The 14,235-nt window shown below is 39.3% G+C and overlaps 1 protein-coding gene across 3 annotated transcripts in view; it reads left to right on the forward strand.

Moving 5' to 3' along the window:
• The first annotated feature begins 1,966 nt into the window (after window positions 1-1,966).
• The window catches only part of TC2N (tandem C2 domains, nuclear), a 40,491-nt gene continuing 28,222 nt past the window's right edge, over window positions 1,967-14,235 (forward strand). For all 3 annotated transcript variants that reach the window (XM_055418393.2, XM_055418392.2, XM_055418394.2), the window contains exon 1: window positions 1,967-2,051. The gene's annotated coding sequence lies outside the window, so the exon portion shown is untranslated. The remainder of the gene's footprint in view (window positions 2,052-14,235) is intronic.

Consider the following 14,235-nt stretch of genomic DNA (forward strand, 5'->3'; position numbering starts at 1 on the left):
TGGGCACACCCACAGGAAAATGAAGACCCAAAGAAGCAGTTAGAGCCAAACACTTAGTTATATACTAAATTGAACACAGAGTAGTTAGGAGCAAAAATGGGGGGCAACAAAGGGACTGGAGCCAGGGCAGTTAATAGTGAAGAAGTGAATATAAAGATAAAGGTTACTTTAAAAAGGTTTGTTTGTGTAGACTTTCTCCTTCCTTGACTCTCATCTCTGGTGATAAGCCTTTTTTTTTCCTCATGTTATAGGGAGGACATTGTTCACTTGGGAGTTCCATTTCCTGCTTTCAGAAAGAAAAAGGAAGTTCAGAGTACCCTTCTTCCAACTGCTGATTCTCAGGTGCCTCAAAATAATCTTTATGCCAAAGTATCCCACTATTTTGGGGTGGCATATTCTGCCACTCCTCAAAGCAAATAAACTTGAGAAATACAGGACGATACAAAGTAAAGCACAGTTCTTAGGCCTTGAAAGCCCTGTCAACTCAAGGAGAGAAGCTATATTCTCTTTCCCCAGATTAATTTGTTCTCAGGATCAAGGCATGCTCCTCCCCACCCCCACCCCACCCTAACTCCCACTCTAGCATCTAGATCCTGGAAATGAACAGAACCCATTTTCGGAAAGACGACTCTCCAGAAAGAAAATGATTACCTTTATTCAATGCTTTTGAACTGTGGTGTTGGAGAAGACTCTTGAAAGTCACTTGGACTGCAAGGAGATCCAACTAGTCAATCCTAAAGGAAATCAGTCCTGAATATTCATTGGAAGGACTGATGCTGAAGTTGAAACTCCAAAACTTTGGCCACCTGATGTGAAGAACTGACTCATTGGAAAAAACCCTGATGCTGGGAAAGATCGCAGGCAGGAGGAGAAGGGGATGACAGAAGATGGGATGGTTGGATGGCATTACTGACTCAATGGACATGAGTTTGAGCAAGCTTTGGGAACTGGTGATGGACAGGGAAGCCTGGTGTGCTACAGTCCACAGGTCTCGAAGAGTCAGACAAAACTGAGCGACTGAACGGAACTGAACTTCAATTTACAATCCATCAGCCTCTCAAAACTTAGCCATTCATCAACAGATAATCTAGGAATTCATTCGACAACTTTCCAAGAACAGAGACTCCCAGAAAGGAAAGCAAAAAAGAAAGGGGCCAGCCAACCGTGCCAAAGTGTGCCAGATAGGATTCCAGCAGAGGATGGGGCAGGACAAATAGTGGATACCTCTGGGATTCCTTCCAAAGTACCTGCTCCTGGTAAAGCAGTGTATGCATGCTCAGTAGTGTTTGACTCTTTGCAACCCCATGGACTGTAGCCTGCTAGGCTTCTCGGTCCATCAGATTTCCCAGGCAAGAATACAGGAGTGGGATGCCACTTCCTTCTCCAGGGGATCGTTCCAACCCAGGGATGGAACCCCTGTCTTCTGTATTGCAGACGGATTCTTTACCTCTGAGCCACCAGGTAAAGCAGTAGGAAACGTAAAGTCATAAAAGTGAAGAGTTGTGAGCTGATTCTCAAGACTTTAGGATATAAACACTAAAGACCAGTAATACAAACAAAAGTTTCTTGGCTTCCAAGAAGTTTCTCTACTTGCATAAGTATTTTCTGGCAAGAGAATTTGCTCCTTCCTTCCCTTTTCAGGGAGGTTCATCAGGCGAGTGGCATTCCCACTAAACACCTCTGTCTTTTACCTCCCTTCTGACCCCTCAACACACTCCAAACTCTGCCTGGCTTCATCTTAGACCCTTCCGGAGGGTGCATCTGAGAACTGTGCTGGGTGAGGCGAGGAGTGGAGGAGCCGAGGGCGCAGGCCCGCAGCGCTCAGGTGCAGGGACGGACGGCCACGCCCCAGGCCACGCCCCAGGCCGCGCCGTCGGCGCGCACCTCGGGTCGGGAGGGGCGGACCTGAGGGGGCGGGGCGGAGCGGACCTGGGAGAGGGCGGGGCGGTCTTCAGGGGACGGGGGCGGGGCCTCGGGGCGCGGCCGCGCGAGGTGACCCGAATCACGGTTGCCGCGGGCGGCGACGCCAGAGCGCCCACTGCCTCGAGCAGGTAACCGGCCGCGGCCTCGCGGCACTGCCTCAGCGGCGTGTGAGGCGGGGACTCCCCGGGAGCGAAGCGTGGAGACCCCGGGGCCGCGGCGGGGGAGGGAGCCAGGGGGCTCAGGTGTGGGGTCGCGGACGCTTCCCTGGGTGAGCTCTGCGGTTTCGAGCGGCCGCTGCTGGGCCCACCTGGTGGGACCCGCCGGCGGCTGAATAGCCCCCTCACCCGCAGCCTCTGGAGGCTGTGCGTGGAGAAAGTTGTTTTGTAGGGTTTGGTCTCCTTTAACTTAAAAAAAAAAAAAAAAGTCGCACTATTTCGGGGCTCGGGGGACTGAACCTGAGTCTCCTCAGAGACGCCTGCTCTCCTCAGGCCTGAGGGAAGTTTCCTCAACAACCGGGATCTCTGAGGCCTGGAGGGCAGGGGCTCGCCCTGTGGCGCACCGGGGGCTGTGGGTCCGCTGGGTTCACGGGTCTCCTCGCTTTGGGACTCCCGGGCCGGACGGAGGGGAGACCCCAGCCCGGGCGGAGCCGGCCGCGCGCCCCACTCCCTGACCTTGGCGCGCGCTTCCGACCGCCGGCTCTGGGAGCTGGGGCTGGGGCTGGGGAGGGGTGGGGTGGCCTCTGGGTTAAGAGGGAAGAGAAGGCTTTTCTTTTACCTGAAGAAACTGATGAGAACTGGTTAGAGAACTGTTTCTATCTGTGATGTTTCTGAAACTTTTTGAGTCCGAGGAGGGGTGGTAAATATCACTTTGCTTTGAATTTTGGAAAATATGAATTATCTACCTAGCTAGTCGGACACGACTGAAGCGAGTTAGCAGCAACAGCAGCAGCAGATTTTAGATTTGGTTTCTGTCTCCTCCAGTTTTTTTCCTTCTTGTTTCTTTACTATGGCTTTCTTTAAGTCAAGAAAATACTACGCATGAATCGTGGCTATATGGCACACAGATGGTAGGTATAGGTAAGATAATTGCCAAGACAAAAAATGCTGATTGATTCGTTTAGAACAGGGGTCCCACCACCTCTGAGATTAATGCCTGATGATCTGAGGTCTAGCTGATGTAATAATAATAGAAATAAAGTCAACAATAAATGTAATATTCTTAAATCATTCCAAAACCACCGCGGGCACCCAGCTGTCGCCCCGCCCCGCCTACCCCCGCCACACCACCTCCATGGAAAAATTCTCTTCCACCAAACTGGTCACTAGTGCCAAAAAGTTCGGGACCGCTGCTTTAAAATACAGCATGTAAAAGAATTGCTTTCATTTTTAAAATATACTGATTCTTCCTCCAAGTAGGCTGTTTGATAGAGGTGTTTTCCCTGATTAATACTGTTAAAAGTAGCCTGGAAATATTAAAGAGTTAACAGTAACAACACTCCGTACTTACCAGTTCAATATTTTGATATGTGACTTTTTCGAGGTTAAAAATTGCTCTTTTTGGAAGAAAATATTAATATTGATTGCCTTTGAGAACTGGAATTTGAGATATTTTATCATGTATTTTGTAGCTTTTGCTAATGACTTTGAGTCTCAAGGAAAAAGCCTTCATAAAAATTTGCTCTTTTTAAAAAACTTTTGAAGAAACAGAAATTTTAAGTTCCTCTTGTATTTTATTGGCTCCACTTGAATTACAATTGTGTATTCACAAATAAAACTAACAAATTGAGGGACTAATTCAGTTGGAGAGAAAATGAGCTTGTGATTCTTGGAGGACCTTTGGCAGAGCTGTCTAGTTGGCAGTTAGGTATATTGGTACTGGGATTTTCTAAAGTCAGGATCAGAGTTGTGAATGTTGGAAACCACCCATGGATTTGTGATACTTAATCTTGTGAGAGTGGAAGAAATGATTCAAGTAAGTAGAATTTATAAAAAAAGAGGAAGACCAAGGGTGGAAAATACCAGTACTTAAGTGAAATTCGCCGAAGAATTGATGCTTTTGAACTGTGGTGCTGGAGAAGACTCTTGAGAGTCCCTTGTACTGCAAGGAGATCCAACCAGTCCATTCTAAAGGAGATCAATCCTGGGTGTTCATTGGAAGGACTGATGCTAAAGCTGAAATGCAATACTTTGGCCACCTCATGCGACGAGTTGACTCACTGGAAAAGAGTCTGATGCTAGGAAAGGTTGGGGGCGGGAGGAGAAGGGGACGACCGAGAATGAGATGGCTGGATGGCATCACCGACTCTGTGGACATGAGTTTGAGTGAACTCCGGGAGTTGGTGATGGACAGGGAGGCCTGGCGTGCTGTGATTCATGGGGTCGTGGAGAGTCGGACACGACTGAACTGAACTGAACTGAACTGAAGTGATGGGTAGAGACAGCCAAGAAGACCAAGGAGGCAAGTTCAGTAAAGAAGGAAGCAAATTAACAGACAGTGGTGTCATAGAAGCCAGGAGAGGGAAGAGTTTTAATAAAGGATAGAAATCTATTTTAGAGTCAAATGAGATAGAGGAATCAGGAAGATAGGAACTGATAAAGTGCCTCTTGGCTTTGGTAGTTAGAAGGCTGTCATTGAACTCAACAAGCATAGTTTAAAATATTGGGTTGGCCAAAAATTTTGAGATTTTCCATATCTCACAGAAGAACCTTTTTGGCCAACTCAGTATAAAGATAAGGATGGAAGCCAAGTTTGAATGACTTTGAGGAGTAAATAGAAGATGAAGAAATAAAGATAGTGAGTGTGGGAGCCTTATTTTGAGACACAAAGATTTGAAGAAGTGATAGGGTAGTAGAGTATAGGGGAGTTTATGGTCAGATTGGAAAGAATATAAGGCTAATAGGATTCATTTATATTAAAGAGCATCTCCCAGCATGGTTCTTGTCTGCTGGTTGAGAAGTAGCTGAGAGCAAGTGTCTGAGCATATTAAATAGAAAATATTTAATCCCCCAATTCAAATTACGAACACTATTTTAGTGGTATTTTGATCTGTTGAATTCAGATGTTGTCAGTGTTAAAGTCACACTTTAACAAACTGTTGAATTATATTTCACCTGAGTTCCAGTATTTAGATGCTCCCAACTTAGCATATTAAAAAAAGCAGAGACATTGCTTTGCCAACAAAGATTCATGTAGTCAAAGCTATGGTTTTTCCAGTAGTCATGTGTGGATGTGAGAGTTGGACCATCAAGAAGGCTGAGCGCCAAAGAGTTGATGCTTTTGAACTGTGGTGTTAGAGAAGACTCTTGAGAGAGTCCCTTGTTCCTTGGAACCACTTTAGCATTCTTACCTTGAGAACCCCATGAATAATAATAAAGGAAATCAACCCTGACTATTCATTGGAAGGACTGATTATGAAGCTGAACCTCAAATACTTTGGCCACCTGATGTGAAGAGCTGACTTGTTAGAAAAGACCCAGATGCTGGGAAAGATTGAAGGCAGGAGAAGGGGACAACAGATGATGAGATGGTTGAATGGCATCACCAACTCAATGGACATGAGTTTGAGCAAGCTCTGGGAAATGGTGACGGACAGGGAAGCCTGGCATACTGCAGTCCATGGGGTCACAAAGAATCAGACACTACTGAGTGAACAATAACTTTTGAATCATGTGATTTTTCTAGTGTGTATCTCAATGACTCTTCTAAACATCTTATATATGTATCAGATATTTTGGCTGAATCAGAATTCATGAGGTATACACCAGTTAGGGCTTTTGCTTCATTTATTATCATGCATTTAAGGGAAAATGCTCTTAGATGAAAATTTCTTGAGTTTAACTTCAGTCTTCATTGAGAGTTTAATTTTTTTGTTCAGGCAGTAATTTTATGTGTATTTTTCTTAGGATATGAAAAAAATGGCTAAAAATGGAAAAGGCAAACAAGTGTTGATAAGTATGTGGAACAACTGAAACTCTTGTACTCTGCTGGTAGAAGTGTAAGATTAGTGGCAGTATCTACTAAAGTGAAGCATATGAATAAGTTATGCCCAAACTATACCTGACGAAACTCTAGAAACGACAAACTAAAGTGATAGAAAACAGATCATTGGTTACCTGAGGGTAGGGATGAATGTAAAGGAAGGAAAAGGGGATGAATGTAAAGCGGGTAACTTTCAGGGATGGCGAATTTATTCTTCAGTTAATTCAGTTCATTTGCTCAGTTATGTTCGACTCTTTGCGACCCTTGAACTGCAGCTCACCAGGCACCCTGTCCCATGAATGTATTCATGGGTATGTTCATTTTCATGATTGTAAAGATGTTTCCGCTTCTGTATACATGTGTCTGATTCATGTAATTGTACATTTTAAATATGTGCAATTCACTTAAGTCAGTACCTCAATAAAACTGTAAAAAAAAAAAGAGTAAAAATAGTAGAATGGGAATTCCCTGGTGATCTACTGGCTAGGACTCCGTGCTTCCACTCTAGCGGGCGGCATGGGTTTGATCCCTGGCCAGGGAACTAGGACGCTGTAAACTGCAGGGCAGAGGCCAAAGCCAAAACAAAACAAACTAGAGAGTAGAAGAAAACACATCATTTAAGTATGTTTATTTAAGTATTGTAGTTGTCTCAGGATGATGGGGTTATTGTTAATTTTTATTTTCTTCATGTAGTTTTATGTATTTTCTTAATTTATACCACAGCCATGTGCTTGCTTAATTTTTAAATGAAAATTATTTCATATGTGCAAAATAGTACTTTTGATACATCTACAGGTTTGGAGACTACAGATAAATTAGATGCCCTGTACCTATATCATGCTATAGACTAATGCATGTTTTTTTAACCATAATTGTATCTTTCTTCTTGATCATGTCTTTCTCTTGCTATGCTCCTTGAATTTTTGTATAGTTTTACTACATAAGTAGGTATTCATAAGTAATGTACTGTTCAGTTTCGTGTTTTGGGGGAGCACAAAATTGTATTTATGAGATTCATCTATGTTGTGTTATAGTTCATTTCCTTTTTTTGCTACATAGCACTCCACTATATGAATTTACAACTGTTTATTCATCCTCCTGTTGATGGATATTTAGGGTGTTTTCAGTCTTCATATTAAAATCTGATTTTGCTTTTTACCATTAAAAGCTATTTTGTTATTACTATACCTATTCCTGTTACTCTGTGTCCATGTGTAAGAATTTCCTGTTCTTTTTTGCCTCAGAGTAGAGTTGGAGATCTTCAGATTTGCTAGATAATACTGAATTGCTTTATAACAGTTCATACTCTCACAAGCAATGTGTTAAGTATTCACTTTGTTCCCTTTCTTAACAACATTTGAGACACTTGTACATTTGTAATAATCTGAATTTTTTCTTTTCAGCCATCTGGTAGGTGAGAAATGGTGGGGTTTAATTTATATTTCCTTAATTATGGATGTATGGGATAGCTGTTTATGTTTTTTGCCTTTTAAAAGTTGATTTCTGGCGTATATATATACATTTTCTGGATACTAATCCCTTATCAGTTATGCTTGTGGTAAATATCTTTTTTCTAGTAAGTAGCTTGTCTTTTACTTTCTTTATAGTGGTTTTTGACAGACACATTCATTTTGTAGTTTAATGTGGTTGAATATGTCAAGCATTTCCTGATGGTTTGCTCTTTTGACATCTTGTTTAACAAATCTTTCCTTTCCCTGAGATCATAAAGATACAGTCTGATATTTTCTTCTAAAAGCTTTAAAATGTTGCCTTTCATAGTTGTGTCCTTAGTCCGTGTGAAATTGATTTTTGTGTGGTGTGAAGTAGTAATCCAGTTTCATTGTTTTTCCATACAGGTAATCCACTCTTCCCAGCATCATTTATTGAATATTCTGTTTTTCCTTTCAATAATCTATAAGTGTCATATGTCAACTTTCCATACATATGTTCACATGTTTCTGGGCTATCCTTTTATTGGTCTGTTTGTGTATCCTTTCTGCAATCTTACTTTTACTTAGTTGTGTAAAGAGCCTCCATTCCTAAAAGACAAGTCACCTTCCCATGCTTCTTTTAGGACTCAAATTAATGTTTAATGGTTTTTCTAAAGTAAACTTTTCATCAGAGTATATAGAAATATGTTATTTAAGTCTTAAATAGCTGCTTAGTCGCCCAAGGTCGTAAGTACTTCCGAAGCTACTTTATTGTGAATTATATCAGGCTGTCTTTAGTTTTTACAAATCCTGTCCTAACTCTAACTCACTGGAGTTAACTTTAACTTGAAAAGTAAATATTGGATTTTCACTTTTGGAATATAGTTAAGGCATTTGGAAAAACCTTCACACTGAAAATAGCTAAGAATAGCTGTATTAAAAAAATTTTTTTTAAGGAACTTAGGATTTTATATGCCAAAACCTAAGAGAAAGCTGGAAATCTAAGACTGTAGGAGCCCTTGAACTTTATTTGCTTTGAGGGTATTTTCTAAACTGGGGGAATTTGATTAGATTTGAATAAGAATTTGGTAGATTTGTAGGGTTGGAGGCATAGTTAGAAGTCAGTCCAGGGCTCCTTCACAGTTAGCTAACAAGAGACTTCTGCACATAATTCTGGGATCCCAAAGGTCTGTGATGTCATGGAAAGGATGAAACTTCCTTCAGGGATCTGTAAGGAAGGTTGTCTTGATGCCAAGTGAAACAGAAGTGGGAAAAAAACCTGTCCTTGGGCAGTCAAAACTACCAGATCATGGGGGAAGTACATGTCACTTTGGTGGTCTAAAAAAATTTCAATATGTGAATTTTTAAAAATCTTTTTTCCTTTACATACATATATATATATATATGCCATAAAATTCACCCTTGAGAGTGTATAATTCAGTGGGTTTTCATATATCTACAAGGTTGTACAACCATCATCAGTATCTTAATTCCAGACCACTTTTATTACTCCCAGAAAAAAACCTTATACCATTGATAGTCATTCCCCATATCCTTCTTTTCCCCCAACTCTTGGCAACTTCTAATCTATTTTTGTCTCTGTGGTTTGCTTACTCTGGGCACTTGATATGAATGAAATCATATAATATGCCTTTTGTGTTTTATTTCACTTAGCATAATTGTTTCAAGGATTATTCATGTTTACCATAAATTAGTACTTTATTCTTTTTAATGACTCACTGATATTCCATTGTGAGGATAATACCACACTTTGTTTTCCCATTCCTTGGTTGATGGTTATATCCACTTCTTGGCTCTTATGAATATTTGCATATAAGTTTTTGTATGGAAATGTGTTTTCCATTCTCATAGGAAATATATTTTCGTTCTCTACTTACCTACAAGTATGAATTGCTGGGTCATATGGTAATTCTGTATTTGTTTTGAGGAACTGCCAAACTGTTTTCCAAAGCAGCTACACCTACCAACAACGTATGAGGGTTCTAATTTCTCCACATCCTCACCAACACTTACTTTTCTCTGTCTTTTTGATTATAGCTATCTTAGTGTGTGTGAAGTGGTATTTCACTGAAGTTTTGACTTCCATTTCCCTAATAACTGATGATGCTGAGCACCTTTCTGTGTGTTTATTAGCTGTATTTTTCTTTTTTTTTTGAGAAATGTCAGTTCACATCCTTTGCTCATTTTAAAATCAAGTTATATGTCAAGGCATGAATCTAAAATGATATAATATACAAATGCAAATTCTCTGTAGGAGTATACTTTTGTCTTTGACTTAAAAAAGTTCTACCAGTTAAGTTTTGAGGTCAATGGATAATCTGTAAAAGATAACCAAGTGGAAATAAGACAACCTGAGCAAGAATCAGCAAAAACAGTGGACAATTAGAGGAAAACTTACAAATGCTTATGTATTGTAATTACTAATTATTGATTATTAAACTAACCGTGATGGGCTCTATTTAAGTAAATAAAAGTCACAATTGAAAATATATTCAGGGAGCAGGAACCTGAAAAGGTACCAAAAGGGGTTGAAAAAGGAACTGAATGTAATTTCTATTAATGAAAAATGCAGGAAAAAAAAAAAAACCTCAAAACTCATTTGTTAAGTTTAACCACAGATTAGGCAATTAGGCAAACCCCAAGAGAGAATGAATGAACTAGAATATAGATCAGAGTAAATCACTCAGAATACAGCTCAAAGATACGGAAATGGAAGATATGAAAGAGATTAAGATACATGAAAATTAGAATAATCAGAAGAAGAAGTTGAGAAAGTTCAGTGAATGGAGTTCCTGAAAGAAAAAGAGAATGGGCAAAAGCCATATTTAAAGAGATAATGAATGAGAATTTAGTACTGGAAAGTCTACCAGTACAGGTGGAAAGACACCAATCCACAGTTATTCAGGTATACCCAATTGTTTATGCATCTGTTGATGGATATTTGATAATTTCTATATTTTGGCTATTCAAATAGAGCTTCTGTGAACACTAATGTATCAGTCTTTGTATGGATATAAAATTTCTCTTTTCTTGAGTAAATACCTAGGAAAGAAATGTCTGGATCATATGGTAGCTGTATGTTTAACTTAAACTGCCAAACCATTTTATAGTCCCACCAGTTGAAAATGCGGAGAAGGAAATGGCAACCCACTCCAGTGTTCTTGCCTGGAGAATCCCAGGGACGTGGGAGCCCTGTGGGCTGCCATCTATGGGGTCGCACAGAGTTGGACACGACTGAAAATGAGAGTTCTATTTGTTCCACATGCTTGGAATGGTCAGTCTTTGCAATTTCATTATTTCTAACAAGTGTGTAGTATTATCTCATTGTAGTTTAAACTTGCGTTTCCTTAATGAATTATGGTGTTGAATGTGTTTTTAATGTACTTTATTGGCCATTTGTATATTTTTTGTGGAGATGTGTCTGTCCAAATCCTTTTTAATCGGGTTACTTTTCTTTTTATTACTGTTGTAATAGTTTTAAAAAACGTTTTGTATATAAGCCTTTTATTGGATGTATAAGCCATTTTAATATGATGTGCCTTGGCATAATTTTCTTCATAATTTCTAAGCTTAGTGTTTGTTGAGTTTCTTAGACCTGAGCTTTGTAGGTCTCATATTTGGAAAACTTTAGTATTATTTCTTAAAAAATTTTTCTTTGCCTCCCCATTACTGTCATGAATTTCAATACATGTATATTAGGCTTCTTGAAATTGTTTTGTGGGTCTGAGATATGCTTTTCATTTTGTTTTTATTCTTTTTTTTTCCTCTTTGTATTTCATTTGGGGTCTCATTGCTGTGCTTATTGTTTCTTTTGCAGTATCTAATCTGCTATATTAATGCCATCAATTTTTTCCATCTCAAGACATAGTTTTCATCTTTAGAAGTTGGTTTGTGTCTTTGTTTGATTCTTCCAAGTTTCTAGTTAACTTTTTGCACATATAGAATCACTTATAACTGTTTTGAGGGCCTTAACTGTTCATTCCTGTATTGGTTCCAATTGATGGATTTTTCTCTGCATTATTTTTTTCCCTTTCTTTGTATGTCTGGTAATTTTTTATTGGTTGCTACCAGAGATTGTAAATTTTACCTTGTGTGATATATATATATTTAGATTTCTATAATTATTTTCTGCTTTGGAACATAGTTAAATTTCTTAGAGATAGTTTGATCCTTTTGAGACTTGCTGTTAAGATTTGTTAGGTCAGGCTAGTCTAATGTAGGGCTGTTTATTCCCCACCACTAAGGCAAGTCTCTCTGAGTCCTCTATTCAGTATTCTGTGTGAGGCTTTTCCAGTTTGGTTGGTGGGGACAGGCATTATTACTGACCTTAGTAAAGGTTGTTCTGGTCTTTGTAACATTTTCTGGTGGTCTTCCTTCAGTCTTGTGTAGTTTCTCTACATGCGTGCTCTGATCAGTACTATACTGAATACTTAAGTAGGACCTTCAACTGATGTTTGTGCTTCTTTCTGTGTACACATCTCTGCTCTCCAGTAGTCTGTCATAGCAAACTCTAGCTCCATTTTTCTTATTTATATAAGAATCCCTCTCTCATCTCCAGTTCATTTTGGATGGTTCAAGGCCGTGTCAACTTTGAAAACTCTTCTCCCAGAAGCAGTAATCATTTTTAACCAGTTCCCTCACATTCCCCTCATAATTAATGTAGAGTATTTGCAAGTTGACAAGTCCAGAAAATGTGGTTTGATGAGCATGTTAGGAGTTTTTATATAGTGTTAGTCGCTCAGTCTTGTCCGACTCTTTGTGACCCCATGGACTGTAACCCACCAGGCTTCTCTTTCCACGGAATTCTCCAGGCAAGATACTGGAGTGGGTTCCCTATTTCCTCCTCAAGGGGATCTTCCCAACCCAGTTTTTATATAACCTAGTTATTATACATTGTTTCATTGTCTATCAACTACATATTTGCTGAGTTCCTGCTGTATTCCCAGCATCATACAAGGTTCTGAGTGTTAAGCAGAAAAGAGGGTGCAATATTGTTTCTGGGAAGTTTTTATTCTAGCAGGGGAGATAGAACAGTTGTCATGAAATGTCATGAAAAATGTAAAACTTAAAAAACAAGTTCACTAGATGTTTAAAGATGAGAAAAATTATGATATGGCTTGTCAGGGAATGCATCCTTTAAACTGAGACTGAGAAGGGCCTTTGAAAAAATGTATAAATTTAAAAAATAATAAATTACAAGATATAATGGGAGAAAAAGTGCCATTTAGCCAAATAAATTTTATGGGCATACACTTTTAACAGAAGTTCAAAATTTATGAGGAAAACTGTAAAAACAACTCCCAAAGATAGAAACATAAACTTGAACAGGTATTTTGAATCAAAAGACTCTACATCCTAAAGATGTCATTTTTTTTTAAAATAATATATAAATGTAACATAATCTCAATAAAAATATCAGACTTTTTTATTCCTAGGTCTGGACAAATTATAAAGTTTATTTGTAAGAACAGACAAGAAAGCATAGCTGGGAAAATTTTGAAATTGAAGACCAGTAAGAATGGAAGACTAGCTCTACTGGATATTGAAACATAAGCCATTATAATTTTTTTTTTTTTTTTTGGCTGCACTGGGTCTTTGTTGTGGCATGCAGGCTTTCTCTAGTTGCAGCTGAAGGCTTTTCTTGTCGCAGAGCATGGGCTTTAGGGTACATGGACTCAGTAGTTGCAGCACAAGGGCTTAGTTGCCTCACAACATGTGGGATCTTAGTTCCCCAACTAGGGATCGAACCTGCATTCCCTGCGTTGGAAGGCAGATTCTTAACCACTGGACCACAAGGGAAGTCCCCAAATTTTTAAAATGTGGTATTGGTTCAGGAATACAAATCAATTGAATACAAACTATAAAACCCAAACCCAATGGCATGTGGAAATTTAGTCTGTAATAAAAGCAGCATCCTAAAATCAGTGTAGAAAATACGGAATTTTTAATAAGTGGTGTTTGTGATACTAGGATAGTCAGTTGAGAGAAGATAGGATTGGATCCCATTCACACACTACTGGGATGTACAGTATTCACACACATATATGTATGTATGTTTGTATATATGCCTATTTATATATACACATACACACTCCCACTCTTGTTTTTTGCATAGCAGAAAACACCATCAAATTGAAAAGACAATGACAAACTGGAAGAATGTTTACCACTTACATTATGGACGTTGGATTAGTCTTTCAAATATTTATCCTCTAAAACTGAGGAAGAAAAGGACTGGTAATTGTATAGAAAGATCGACAAAAGATAATGAACAGTGAGATGAATTAAGATTTGCCACAAGCTGAAGCTGAAACTCCAATACTTTGGCCACCTCATGCGAAGAGCTGACCCATTTGAAAAGACCCTGATGCTGGGAAAGATTGAGGGCAGGAGGAGAAGGGGACAACAGAGGATGAGATGGTTGGATGGCATCACTGACTCAATGGACATGGGTTTGGGTGAACTCTGGGAGTTGGTGATGGACAGGGAGGTCTGGTGTGCTGCGGTTCATGGGGTCGCAAAGAGTCGGACACGACTGAGCAACTGAACTGAATTGATCATTGTTTAGTCCAGGTGGTAGGGGTTTTGTTATACTATTTTGTCTCCTCTTGTATACATTTGAAATTTCCCATGAAAAATTTTGGTTTAAGTAGGCATAAATGAGGAGAATGCATTTGGAACAAAGTCACTGAAGCCAAGGTGGGCATTTGGCTTCATATACCATTTTATGTTTCTGGTAAATTTAAAACTCTCTTTATTTCCAATATATCTTATTTGTGGTTTAGTTAACATGCGTGTGCATGTGCGTGTATGTGTATATGTGTGTGTGTGTGTGGGGAGGTGTGTGTGAGAGAGAGAGAGAATATGTGTTAGTGTATGTTTA

Source organism: Moschus berezovskii, chromosome 21 (assembly GCF_049115385.1).
Source record: "Moschus berezovskii isolate FMDL1 chromosome 21, NW_MosBer_1.0, whole genome shotgun sequence".
Taxonomy (NCBI): Eukaryota; Metazoa; Chordata; class Mammalia; order Artiodactyla; family Moschidae; genus Moschus; species Moschus berezovskii.